We start from the raw sequence: 6151 nt of genomic DNA, 5'->3' as shown, positions 1-6151 counted from the left end.
ATTCAACAAATATTTGTTGAACAGATGACTGAATAAACACTATTAGTCCTTTAGGGTAGAGTTAGACATCTTATTAGAATTTATAGTTACCAATAGCTGGATGATATTCACTTTACATGACACAAGATGTTTTAATCACACAATATCATGATTCTGCCTTCATCAACTCATTTCACCAAGTCCTGTCCATTCTATCATCTCAGTGTTTTACAACCCTCTCCTCACCTTCCCTGTTGCTCCTTCCATAGTGACTCTTATGTGTTCCATGCATTAATGCAGAAATTGCCCAACTGGTCTCCTTGCCCAGTCTCTTCCCATTCTAATCCATCCTCCAAATTGTTACTGAAATTATCTTTCTAAAATATGATTATTAGGGTGACTCCCTGACCCCCAAACTTTGTCTTCCTATCAACCAAAGAATAAAATTCAAACTTTCTTAGTTGGGCAAATGAAAACCTTCACGATGCAGCCAGCCTCCACTCTTATTGCCCTTCCGCACACATTCCAGCTCTACTGACCCTTCTCACCCGCTCACATATCCTCATTTGTCTGCTCAAATATCACTTACTTTGAGTCAGCTGCTCTACCCTCAGTGCTCACAGAGCTCTTTGTATATTCTCCTAATAATACTTGTTTTAATAGCTACTAGCACTAAATAGTATGTTGCTGATCCTGAGATGTACATTTCTTTCCATTTTAACATTTCTAAAATTGGAATGTGACTTATAATCAATTGCATCTTACAATACTGTCACCAGAAAGCAGGTGTGATGTAACTGTCATAGCCTGCACATTTGCAGACTTCATGGTTATTCCTGGTGGCACGACTAGACAACTGCAAACTCTCAACATTTCCATAAACCAACCACTTAAAGAAAGGATTTAAGTCCTGGTTGTGGTCTGAAAACCTTTCATTGACATCTTCTAATTGAATTAACAGCATCAAAACTCAAAAGAATGCATGCCAACAATTTAGAAGAAAATACTGAAGACAATAGTGAATATTCTTTAAAAAAAATGTTGTATCACTAATGCTCCTGTTGGCAGAATTCAACAGTGTGGAAAAATCATAAGTGACAAGAAACCATCGTGTCATAGTTTAATTAGTATCATTCCACCCCAATGGTCCAAAAATAATGGTGTTGTTTACAGTTCATGGTGTCTCAAAATGGACGAAATATTTTATATTCCCTCTAATTTTCAAAGCTAGACTCTAAAATAAGTTTTATACCATGCCTGGAGTTTGCTGACATGATATTATATTCTTATGATTTGTTTATCTTTTGTCTTTCCATTAGATTATACTCTCTCTGAGGGCCTACCATAGTGCCGTGACATATTAGGTGTGCAATTAATATTAGTTGAAAGAATGACTGCGATGTTCATGTTCTTTTGCTAGAGAAACTGTTCCACTCTGATTCTAATTATCAATTTGGATATGTCCATTTTCAGGTCTGATCTTGAATTGTCTGAGACTTCAACTATTACTGTGAAACACTGCTTGTTGGAAAGATCTAATTTCTTCTTAATAGTAGTCCCTACTAGCCACTTTTTGGAGTACTTCTGTTATATAATAATCAGTATAACCAAAATTAAATTTCCTTATGTATGTACTATCTGGTTACATTGGCTGGATAGTTTCACATCTGATGTTTTATGCTTATTATTTTTACATTTTTTTGATGTTCTCAGCCTCTCAGTAACATTGACATTATGTCAATCAAAGAGGGTAGTATAGAAGAGAGCTGAGGAAATGGTAAGGCAGCCAAAAGAAACTTTGTTAGGTTACATATGAGGAACAGTAGGTTCATCTGATTATTCTGTTCAGATGGCACATCCAGATACCATAAGCCAAGTTATTGGATGTAATTATTTTTAAACTGTGTTACCATGCTTAATTGGTTCAAAATAATTTAAAAGGGCTCTGGTTGGCCCCTACAAATGAGTCTAATTCATCAGTTCTTAATTCTGTTAGAATAGCCCCATTTCAACAATTTTGGCCAGAGTCACCATTTTTTCAGAGATTTCTACATAATTTATTTATTCCCTTTTAAAGTGGAGCAACAACATTTGGACAGTACTCCTTTAAAAGCAGCAGAAAAGAGCATATACCTCTTCTGACCAATGCCCTCCTGGAAAAAGCTTCCCTAATCCTTTAGAATGCAACAACACAAGGCTTAACACACTCTACTCTAACCAGTGTTCCATCTAGCATTGCAAGAGCTCAGTGCTTCTTCCGTTCAGTCTGATGAAATAGTTGGCTTGCATTTTAGGGGCCACATTTTAGAAAAATAGGCCTGAATATAACCAGAATCTTTCTCCAATCACAAACAGAGATTGAATGAAGAGATTCGTGGTTCCCATCCCTTGCTTACTCCAGGACCTAAACCCACTGATGGAACAGTGGTAATCTTCAGCACTATTTAGTTTTCTCTTTTTATTTTTCCAAACATGGTTGAATTCAAACAATCTAAATAAGCATATGACATAAAACCACTGTTAAATATATTGGTGATCACATTTAAAGTCCCCCCCCCACCTTTAATGTACAGCTTTATTTTAGGAGTTCTTTAAAAAAATGCAGTACCTCTAAGGGTATGTGAATTTTTTTTTAGTTATTTACTGAGTACTACTAGATGCCAGACACATACATTATTCTTACACATTAAGCATGTAAATCTTAATCAGTATTATTTACAAGATTCATCTGATGAGCTTTAAAACAATGAGATGACCAGGGCCCATCCCAATTCTACTGAATCACTTTCCTCTGGGGATGCGCCTTGCTACATTTTTTTTTTTAAGTTCTATGTGTGATGCTGTGTGCATCGCTTGGCTAAGAACCACTGCTTTAACCCATCATCAACCAACAGCTAAATTGTCAACCAGAATCACTAAGAATAAACTTGGCCTATTTCACAATTTTGTCTAGGGATTGCTTGTCAATGCTTCCTGGTGTCTTGTTTCTTGATTTGCTGCCTACGTATGTCCTAATTTCTGTCCTGCTCTGCCCCAGGGCCTTGCCTTCCAGTACTTCTGGTCTTCTGAACTGGAAACCTGATCTTTGATCTCAGACACCATAACCATATGTTCTGGTTGCATGCTCTGGGTTGGCTCACTGGACTTGGCTCTCCTGATCTTTGAATCTAACCCTACTCCACTATCCACCCCCACTTATGACCCTAGTGATGACAATCTACCAACTCCATTGATTTAGGGAATAAAGAGCCATGATGGCTCCATTGGAAAATGATTTCAAATAACTGTAATAAGTGAGGTCATTACTAACGCATGCTAATCACTTCAGTAGCGTGGTTTGATTCCTTTCAAACACTGCTTGGTGCTCAGCACCCCAACTAAAACCTCTCCAATTTATAGGGAAAAAAATTCCTTAGCTTGAAATAAAGGCCTTCTACTGTCTAGACCTAACTTACCTTTCTGGATTTTATACTATTCTTCATGTGCCTGGTGCTATGCTGAAACTCATTATTTACCAGGAAGCCATCAGCAATGTTGTCCTAACTTCCTTTCTTCACATTTTGAGTGTCTGAAAGCACTTTTTTCACCAGCAGCTTCCCCTTCCTTGACCCATATCCAAATCCTACCAGTCCTTTAAAGCAGTGTTTCTCAAACCTGAGTAATGTATAGACTCCTGAAAGAAATTCTTATGATTCTTGTAACAACAAGGTCAAAGGTTTGGATCCCCTTACCGGCCAGCTGCAAGAAAAAAAAAAAAAAGAAAACGAAATTCTTGTGATCCTAGAAAATATATTTGCAGACAAGCAGGGGTCCACAGACCACAGTTTGAAAAGCAACCGGCCAGCCACCAAAAAAAAAAAAAAAAAGGCAAACCACTGATATAGACAAGTAAAGACCGATACTATGAAAATTATGCAAATGACAACTTTGAAAGAAAAATTTTATCTTTACAAATGGTAAAATAATTTGCAAATTGTCATAGAACTCTAATTTTTATTTTCAGATGTACAATCCTAAACAACAAAATAGTGTTCAGAAACACTATTCTAAGGCACAGATAAACCTACTGACCTTGGAAAATGTTCTTTCATCACCCCCAGGTAATACATTTTTTTCCCCCTGAATTATTTAGCATCTAATCACTTTCTGCCTTGGAGCAGCTAATAATGTGTATGTAATACTTTCCTAGAAAACTATAAGCTCTTTGAAGGCAGGGAGCACATTTTATTCATTTACCTCCACTTTACTTAGTACCCAGTAGGTCCTCAGCGACTTACTTTGCAGTCCAAATATCTTAAAAATACCACAACCGTTCTATGGTCTATACCCACAGAACAGCATATTACTGAAACAGCCCTACTATAAATTAACAAAAAGTTTCAGAGGTTGTCTTAAATATTAAGAAAAGTCCAAGTTATGAAACTCAGACTATAAAAAAGTGTCATAAAGCCTCTCTCTTCTAATGTTAACGTTAATAGGAACTCGCTCTTTAAACGATCAGTATGCAAATAAGAATTTGAGGGTAAAGAATAAAGTCCGGAAATGCAAGGCTAGATGGAGAGGCCTTTTAACTATCTACATAGTGTTAATAGGGCTGTATGTCTCTAGCCGACTTGTATTCAAGGTAGTGTCTTCAGTTTTTCAGTGTATTTGAAACTGTTTTCCTCAGACGTGCAGGACATTAATTAGTTTAGGTAAGACGACAGGGGCTTAACAGAGAATGTCTTTCCTCGCACAGCGTTTGGAACGAGGATGAGATGCAGCATATGGTAATAGGAATAAGCACTGGTAGGGTTACGGGGAACGCGTTCTGTGTACCCTGGACAAGCTGAGGTCAGTTTTTTCATTTTAAATTGAGGGTAATGGATTATGATCTGCTAAAGGACCCTTTCAGCTCTGAAATTGAAATTCTACAGCCCTAAGTAAACAGGGCTTGAGAAAAAGAATTTCTTTGGGTAGGACCAGTTATGTTTCCTCGCGAATAAAAAGGCCCACAAACAGTTTACTGATATTTGAGACTCCATCTATGTTTTCTCCGGGTCGGGTTAAGAAAGAGAGGGTTTGTTCCCTTTTCGGTGGGTCCTCGACGAGAAGGTTCTCAGCCTGCTGCGAGTCCAGCCCTCGCCTTTGGTCGCTCTCCGAGGCCGAGCGACGCTCGCCCCTCATCCCCACTCCCCAGAGGGAGCGGTGTGACTCGCGGAGGAGATTAGTCCCCGGTCATAAACAACCTCTCACTTCCCCTCCCCCGCCCGGGGCCCGCCCGCGCTAGGGCAGGCCTTCCGAGGCCCGAGAACCATCTCCGGCGGGCGCGGGTTCCGAGCCCTCCTCGAGAGGGCGACCGCAGGCTCCGAGCTCTCCCCGGGAAGGCGACTACGGTCTTATCCCCTTCTCCTAATCAAGTGTTTGTTCACTTCACTCAACCCCCCTCATTCGTCCACGGTACAGCGATCTCGGAGGGTGAGCCAAAGCCGATCTTCACTTCCCTTCCCCCGACCCCTATCACCTCCAATAGCCAAGGAGAGGCCGGCGACCCATACGCGCAGGCTCACAGCCGCGGCCGCCCAGAGCGAGCCGACGCGGNGTCCCGCCCCTTCCCGGAGCCCGCCTCCGCGTCTGCCGGCCCGCCCGCTTGTCCCTGGAGCTCGCTCTCGCGCGCACCTGACGCCCCGCCTCCGCGCCTGCTCAATAACTGTTCCGGGAGCTGGCCTAGAAGCTGCCCCCGCCCCTGAGCTGTTTTAATATGCTAATAAGAGGCTAGGAGCTAGTCAATAGCATAGCAGGGCGGCGAATCACGTGGCTCGGGGACGTGTCAGGGGGCGGAGCCTCTGCAGCCCCTGCCCGAGTTAAAACCGGAGTGTGAGAGAGAAAAGCGCTTCAGTAGCGAGAGGGGCTGAGAAAGTGGTGACACCGCCGGGGTGCGGAGGGAGTCCCTGAAACTTCTCCCAACAGCCCCAGGGCCAATCTCCCCTCAGCCCACTCCCCTCTTCGCCAGCTCCCAGGTCCCCACTCCCTGCTCCGGGGGTGGGGTGGGGAGCCAGGCCCGTCTCCCGCTGGGACACACACAGGGGCCGGGAGCGGGGACGGGACCCCCGAGGCAGGGGGGACAGACCGACAGACGGCCGGGCGCCCGCTCCAGCGGGCAGGCAGGAGGAGGCGGAGGCGGGGGGACGAC

Source organism: Galeopterus variegatus, unplaced genomic scaffold (genome assembly GCF_000696425.1).
Source record: "Galeopterus variegatus unplaced genomic scaffold, G_variegatus-3.0.2 Scaffold208, whole genome shotgun sequence".
NCBI lineage: Eukaryota > Metazoa > Chordata > Mammalia > Dermoptera > Cynocephalidae > Galeopterus > Galeopterus variegatus.
The sequence above is the reverse complement of the archived record's forward strand: the minus strand, read 5'-3'. Positions refer to the sequence as shown.